Genomic DNA, 8,632 nt, shown 5'->3' with positions numbered 1-8,632 from the left:
AGTTTAAGAGTTAATTCGATCGATAATTTAACAAATTTTACAATTGGACTATAAAACAGCTATAGAGTATCCAAACAGCATAAATAACCAAATATCTACTCGAACCTCCCTCTCCATCAAGGTCCGATTATGATTAGGTATAACATGAATGTTACATGTTACCTATCCTAGTGGTAAAAAATATCAGATTTATCGGACATCTAACAATTGTATGACACAATTATTTGAGGCAGGGAGGGTATATGAATGTGGTTGGTCTTATGGAGTTAGGAAATGTCAGTTCATGGTCTTTAACTAGTGCCGAAATATGAAACAATTGCTAGTCATTTTTCTGACTTGTTTTATTTATACTCTCTATTAAGTGCATCCAATTTTCCAAAAATGTAATGCTGTTTACTGTTCTGCATTTCAAATCTCTGTTCACCATACCCTTCTGACAGGTGAGGCTATTGATTTTTCTGCACAATTGGTGAATCTTAATGGTTTACCAAAATGCTGCTTCTTTTGCATTATGTTTGATTTCTTTGCACCGCAACATTTTATATCTATGACAACACTTCAAAAGTGTCATTTAAAATTAAAAAAATGTTGTCTTTTCTTTTGACAATAATCTTTGACCCATTGTCGGGTAAGGCCTTGCATATTAACAGCTTTAACTAACTATAGGTAACACTAACAAAAAACTTTATGACAACGGTTTTAAAATTACTCTATGACGACATTTTTTAACCATTGTTCATAATACTTAAAATCATTGAATATCTTTATTAAAGAGTAGCTAATCTTTGGCACATAAAGATAGCTGCAAATTTGCTACAAAATAGCTTTCAAATATGTCATAGCATGGATTAAGAAGAAAATTACTAGGAAAAAAGCTCGTAGCTGATTTCTAGTTGACCTTAAAATAATCAAAAGCAAATCTCAAGCTAATTCACAGTAAACATTGTACAAAATTCTGATTCCCTAGCAACATATCTATTTCTTACCTAATTCCCAACTAATCCTAAAACATGATATACAACACATACATAATTTGAAACTATTGAAATTACTTTTGAAAGTTCTTTTAAATTAATAAATTTATAATCTATTTTATAAAAATAATGTAACATAGTTAGGGAGAAATTTGAGATCAATTACGTCAAATATAGGTATAACTATTTTCTAACTGAGAATAAATTATGGTTACAACATGAAGTGTCACACAATTTCAGCACTGCTCTGCCTTGCTCCCAACATTAAGAGCCACTGCCCTGCCTTACCAATCTATAATTGGGGAACCACTTGAGGAAACCTTTAATATGGCATTAAACAGTCTATAAAGATGCTTCAATACTTCAAACACAACCTAGGAAAAATATTACACGATGTCAAAAATAGAAGGAAAAGGAAAATAACTTACAACAAACTCATAATTTGAAATTTTAAAGAAAACTGCGAATACATTTATAAGCATTTATTCCCACTTACTTGCATATAGAATGTGTTGAAGTCGTTCATCCCTACATAAAAAAAAAAGTTCAACAATCTAAATTCAATCTGCTCATAACATACACATAAAGGAAAAAGTTTTGGTTATCGCAAATCATACTTCTTATACAGACGAGCGGTAGTACCAGTCAAAATGGAAACCTAGAAGTAAAACCCAAAATAGTTAAACAAAATTATTAGGATAAATGAAACCCAGATAACACTAAACCAGGGATATGAAAAAGCTCAATCTCTGCCCAAAGAAGAACGTGAAACAACTAAAAGAAAAAAAAAGTACCTTTAACAAAAATCTGGGAAGTCTTTCTACAAAGGAAGAGACATTAAAAAAGAGAAGTGTGAGGTTTTGAGTGGGAGTGCAAGGTTGTAGAAATTTCTCGCATAACTGCCATGAGAAGTAGGGACCTGCAGTAATCCACTAACGATCAAGCAAATTAAACTGCAAATTCAAGTCCTTATTGGGCTGCACAAATGTAATTCTTTAGATGACATTGAAAAACCTGAAAAGAAATAGTGATAAAGAGAAAAGTTAAAACGTTACAAATTCAACAAGCTAAACTATCAAGTACCTTAAGATGACATCTGAAGCACAATTATCCAATCATATAGATGCACATAAAATAGGTACTAACAGTTGTCTGTATGCCATTGAGAAATAAAACTACCTTAGTTTCATTAGGGGCAAAATTTTGAAGGATTCTTAACCTTTCATTTATTATTTCTCTTCTTTTCTATACAATGCAAATGGAAAACATGGTAAGAGCTAATCCCTCACATTACATGGACAACAATAGAATATGATAGCCAAACTTTGTCCCTATCCAAACTCCAATGATTAACTGGTCAGTCTTATCCACAGAGTAATGGGTATTGGCATAAGGATTAGAGACCTCTTCATCATTTCAAATTGGATAGTTTAGGCATTAATGAATCTTTAATTGAACATGTTTTTCATTTAACTAAGGATACAATTGATTGATAAATATGCAAATAATTTAGTTGATTAGTACTATCCATCAAGTTAGACAATTTAGTTAGATGCTATTCTCTACAGTATATATCCCTAAAAATTAGTTAACAAACTGTTCTACCACAGAGCTTAACCCCAATGCAGCTGAGAAACTTAATTACTCACTGAAATCATAACTGGGAAAAAACAAATCACAGTCTATATGCAGTCTTTTTCAACAAGAATAAGTATATTGAAAACATGAATCAAAATTAGCTAACAGTGTAGAGGAAACACTAACTTATAGTCCTCGTTCAACACTTCAACTCCTCAGTTAAAGATTCAAAAACAGAATACCTTGAGCAGAGGGCCTTGGATCTTGTTCAACAGTTGAATTATTGTAGAGTGACAGAAAATCATGGGTCGGTTTTCTTCCTGCTCCTGTTCTGTAGGTAATAATATCAAAAAAGCTAATTCAAACAAATTCAAAATAAATTAATTGTTAGCTATTTTTTCCATTAAAAAATTAATTAAATCAGTTACCATCATGAAACTATCCAATTTGAAATGTCTTGCCAACTCACTTTGATTGCAATTCACTTTAAATCATATTTAATATAGTAGCATAAAGAAATAATGTTTAACATTTTCAATCCCCATAAATAAGACAAATAATAAAATGTCTTGCATCATATAATCCATTCCTAGTGCAATGCATGCATTATATTTAATTTATGAAGGAAACCGATAAGTGCAAAACAGGTCCACAAGTAGATCTACAATTCCAAGATCTTCATAAGCAACTACACTTGAGAGCTGGCTCAACAATAGGATTGCATATGGCAATGCATTTATGACGAAATACAGTCATGGCATACATCTATCATATTTGGTCAAAAGAAATACAATCATCACTATTTAATTGTTTTGTTGCAAAACACAACTACATTTCAAACAAACAAATATCTAATGCAGCACTAGAATGGATATAATAATAAGATTGGCTATTTCGTTCTATAGGAACTAGTATGCTTAATTTTTGAACCAACAACATGATAGTGTGAACTATAGTTCTAGAAGAAGAAACTAAGAGCTAAGCACTCAGACCAGAACAATAAATATATATATATATAAAATTGATTTGACAACTAAGCACTTAAAACAATAAATACATATATATATAATCTAGAAAGAATATTTTAGGCAGTTTACAATCAGAAATTGATGGTTGTCAAACTCCATTAGTTTTTGGAAGCGTATAAGTCCTTGTTAGGAACCCAAGAATAAGATTCCTAAGAAATAACACTTTTATTGAGAACTAGGAGAGAAATCTCTCCTCCAAGGGTTTCCCCTTTACAATCGAGAACGTTCTCTATTGAACAATTGATTACAAATATTCAATCATCTCTCTCTAATCCCCTAACCTCCCTATTTATACAAGTAGCCTTAAAACAACCTCAACTAACTAACTTATTAACTAACTACTAATCTAAGTTCTAACAGTCATACTCAACATCACTAATCTAAGAGCATGCGTAAAGACACCAACAACCATCCAAATTCCAATCAAACTAAGAATATAAGTCATACTCAACATGACCAACCTAAGAGCGGTGTAAGGACACCATCACCAATATAGCATGCAAGTTCCAATCAAAGCAAGAATAAGCAAAACTTTCTGCAAAACCTTGTTTTTCTCAAGGGTAGATTTAAGTCCAAAGGCAAAGCTTTTATCAGGATAAGACAACCATATATAGTGCAGTTCAAAATATGCAGCTTTAACACACATCTTGATTGTCCAAACAATTGTAATCCGCTAGAACTGATAAATATCACTCCATACTTCTTCTATCATATTTAATTTGCATCAATATTGCTACTTAATTAACACTTTCACTCAACTTCTCTTTTTATCTTCCTTTATATTAGGAAGATCCTTATAGTGAGTGATACCAACATTCTCAAAATAATTAAATAAAACAACAATTGAATACCTTCATATGCTAGAATCTATTGGCAGAAAGTTGATTAAGACTTTGCAATCTCAATTTGTTGATGATCACACCACTCATATCAATTATTACAGTATCTGCAAATTGATACAAAACTTAATCAGCATAAATTAATGGAAACTACTCATTCCCTAAGAGATCAAATTTATGCTTATTATAGAAATAGATTGATGGATTTGCGAAGGATGAAGATCAAGAAGATTTGTAGATCGAAACTTCTAAATCTCTGAAAGTGAGTGAAGAATCAAGTCATTTGCAAATGATTGAAGAATTAAACACAACTAAACTGAAAGATACGAAATCAACAAATTCAAAAAACTAGCACGAGTTCTTAAAATCCAACACACCAGAGAGTTTAAATACCACCAACTAGTCCTAAATACAGTAGATATCAAATTCTTAACATACACAACATCAAATCATAAAAATCCAAACCCTAAGCACAGTTAAAATCTACTTGAAGTCGAATTTCTAATGCTTAATATATACAATATAAAATGAATAATACAGAAAATCACTTGAGCCGGAAATTTTGTGTTCGGGATTAAAAAAATTGAGTTGAAATGAATCAAAATTGATACCGTAAATGATTCTGAAATTGATTGGAAAAGCGCGAAGTGAAGAATCGCGAGAGATACGAGAGACGTTGATCAAGACGCTCAATGAAGAATCGCCATAGTGAAAAATGTTGCATCCTCTCAGTGAAGAATCACGAGATATTCAACGGTAAAAAAATTTCTTATGAAATTGTCAAACCAATTAAACATTGACACATACAATTATCTTTCAAAAATAAAATAAAAAATTAGGAATTTTTTGGTATAATTAAAAATTAGAAATGTTTCGATAATATCAGATTAAATATTTGATCATATTTAAAATTTAATGCCATCAAATTTTAAAATTTTATATTTTTATTCTATTTTAAAATAATTAATATTTATTTATTAAATGGTATATATAAAATACACAAGTTTCTTCTCTCTTCTTATTGTCTCTTCCTTGCTTGTTCATGAATGTTTTTTTACGGTCTCTCTCTTACGTTCGGCATCGTTTATGTCTCTCATTAGTTCATTAAGAATCAAAGTTAGAAACGACGACACAATGATGACGATGCATAATCGAAGACACCAAGACGACATCGCAAACACGAGCAAATTAGGAGTGAGACAGAGGAGAGATCTTCTTGTAGTGGTGGAAGAATGGTGGAGAGTTATTCTCACAAGGTGGAAGGAGGGAGGAAGGGAGCGATTTTCTTAGGTGATGGACAGGATTAGTGAGATGAAAGGAAAAAATTGAACTTCGATAATGACTTTAATTTTAATTAGAATTAAAAAAAATGAAAAAAAATAATTTATTAAATTAAAGAAAAATAAATTGAAAAAATAAATGTATCCGTATAAATAATTTGATCAACTTAATATATAATATGTAGATACTAACGTAGAATCTATTTGTTAAAAAATTAAGAGTACCGATATAAACCAATCATACAGTAAAAATAATAAAGTGAAATAGTCATAACAAATAAAATATGACATATATATTCTTTTTTTCTTTCATAACTATTTTTTTTATCGTAAATGAACATTTTTTGATAGAACAACCTTTTATTATTGTGTAAAAATATAAATTTAATTACAGTTCTTATCCCTACAGTACAGCAAAACATCCAACCGAAACAGTTTTTATGTTGGCTTTAAAAGTGGTGTTGCACTACATCTAAAATGTTGTAGTGTAATTGGTTGGTTTGTTTGACTTTGTACCGCTAAAGTAACTAAAGTAATAGTAACAACTTAAGAATAGGAACTAATTAATGTCAAGAATATCAATTCAAAGACAATAATTTGGTATTCCTTTTTTAGTCTCGTGGTTTTATTTAGAACATTTAAGGATCGCGGTAGTTAGTATGCTATCATCATTAATTTTCTGGATTTAATTGGCTGCTTTATTTTTTATGCAAAATATTACTTTGGTTGTTGTGGCTTTATTAGTCATCATGCATGGCTTAAATAGGTCACTAGAAGTTGAATATATATGGTATTTTGAAATTAATTAACATAAAGAATTTAAGTGGCTAGTAGGTGTAGTAATCAGTATATATGTATGGTTGTAATGTGTATATATTAAATATATATGCAGCTGGTAATTGCTCTAATTTTGGTTAAAAGTTATAGTGCTCAGAAAGTTTGGTGTGTAGAGTTGAATGGGAGGTAATTGCTTAGAATTTTAATGCTGTTTGATTGATCAAATTAGTATATATCTTTTGACACCACTCTGTGTGGCAGCACACAAATTCAGTAAGTTCATGGTTTTTCTGTCAAAAAAGAAGATCGAATATGTACTATAGAAACAACCTATTAACAATATAAAACTGATTTACATTTAAAATTTGAATTTCTAAAATAATAAATCTGCTTTAAATTTAAATAGTTGAGTTTTTGAAAATTACAAGTGTATGCAAATCAAATCCATATGACATATGTATATATTTTATTGTTAGAAATTTCGTTTTTAGTGACCGATTTTTCGATCACTATTATTAAAAAATTAGTCACTATTGTTTTTAGCGACCGAATCCGAGACCTTTTTAATTTAATTGATAAATCATTAATGGTTAATTGTTGACGACTGATATTTAATAACTGCTTTAGCGACCTAAGTGTTGTGGTATGATCATTCTAGTGGATCAAATAGTATAATGTTTAATTTTAATGAATTTAAGTATTTTTTATTCTCTTTTATGAATATATTTTGTGCTTATAAAAAATATTTTTAATAAGTGAACCCCAAATTAAAGTATAGTCCACTATTCCTAACATGTATACACTTTCAATTGGGTCTATATGCTAAAAAAAATCCTAAAAACATTATATTGTGCTTAAGATGCATATATTGTCTTGTTATATCTAAAATTTCTAAATGGCAAAAGTTTGGAATGGTAGAGAAAGCTTGGCACAAGAAAACTATAAATATTGCTATGAATATATTTCTTATATCATTTATTTTACTTTATATATATAATGTAAGGTCACTTAATTAGCATACTACAGTTGGCAAGTAAATAGATGAAGATAAAAATAGTTGTATATCAATAGAAAGTGTCCCATTGGCAAATAATTATAAGAATTTACTTTATATACAATATTAGTATAAAGAGTTTATGTAAAATATTTTATTCTATACCAATGCATGTAAATTAAATTTTAATTATAATTCAATGTATTTTGCTTTTTAGTATTAGATTGTTTTTTATTAAATATCTCTAATGATTTTGCTTAATGTCCAAAATATCTAGAGTTAGCTGCCTCTCAAATTATCTGCTTCATAATTTTACGAATTAATGCATTTCAATTGATATGTAATAATAGTATAAATGAATGAAAGATTTGTTGGTAACTAACAAAATCATTTGTTGGAAAATAAATGTTGTAACCCATTTCTAATCATTTTTAAAAAGTTGTCCAATAAAAACATTTCTAACTATTTATTAGAAATAAATGAAATATTTGTTGGTAACCTATTTTTAATCTTCTTTCTGTTATAGGTAAAATGTTAATATTGTTAGTTAAATTAATAAACTTCTCTTTCTTCAAGATTTGTATTAAGTTTTTTTCCTTTAATATTTAATTCAAACTAGTTGAACTACCTAACTTCTCATTTCTAGTCTCTTTAATATATTTTTATGTTTTTGGAAAAACCATTTCAACAAAAAAGAAAAGAAAAAACCAACAAGTCCCTCCTAACGTTTTTGTCCCATTTGAAAAACTAGTTTAGAGAAAGAAGAAGAAAGCCATCTAGTTTAGAGAAAGAAGAAGAAAGCCATCATAAGGGTCAGGAGTACTATTCGGATCATGTTCCATAATTCACCACAAGGGGAAAAAAAGAGTTAGATGAGGTAAAGAATGAAAAAAGAGATTGAACTTTTAGTGCATCAATGAAGCAAAAAGCTCAACGAAAGTTTGTGGTTCCACAATTAATGAAACAAAAAATATATATATAAAAAAATAACCAAGCCCAAGCAAAAGTACAAAGACCACATTAATTTTAAAGCTCATGATTCCCTTGTGTTTGTATAAGTTCCAAACCCAAGCTTTTGGCGTTTGGCCTTTAGCACATACTTATTATTCCTTACCTTATATTTCATAACCTTCAAAATATGGACACAAACATTAGAAAGAGT

At 29.4% G+C, this 8,632-nt stretch overlaps 1 long non-coding RNA gene across 2 annotated transcripts; it reads right to left on the bottom strand.

Annotated features, from left to right (window-relative positions):
* Positions 1–893: 893 nt before the first annotated feature.
* LOC101500901 (uncharacterized) lies at positions 894–5,191 on the bottom strand. Of its 2 annotated transcripts, none has more exons than XR_012162285.1 (7): positions 5,031–5,191; positions 4,432–4,526; positions 2,739–2,883; positions 1,769–1,988; positions 1,592–1,632; positions 1,471–1,502; positions 894–1,348 (listed from the first exon to the last, which is right to left on the bottom strand). It is a non-coding gene; the product is annotated as an uncharacterized lncRNA (long non-coding RNA). The 2 variants fall into 2 exon arrangements; XR_001143244.3 differs by having other exon boundaries at positions 2,795–2,883.
* Positions 5,192–8,632: the final 3,441 nt, after the last annotated feature.

This window comes from Cicer arietinum, chromosome 1 (genome assembly GCF_000331145.2).
Source record: "Cicer arietinum cultivar CDC Frontier isolate Library 1 chromosome 1, Cicar.CDCFrontier_v2.0, whole genome shotgun sequence".
In the NCBI taxonomy this organism is placed as follows: Eukaryota; Viridiplantae; Streptophyta; class Magnoliopsida; order Fabales; family Fabaceae; genus Cicer; species Cicer arietinum.
Note: the sequence above shows the minus strand (reverse complement) of the source record. Positions and strands in the feature narration are given on the sequence as shown.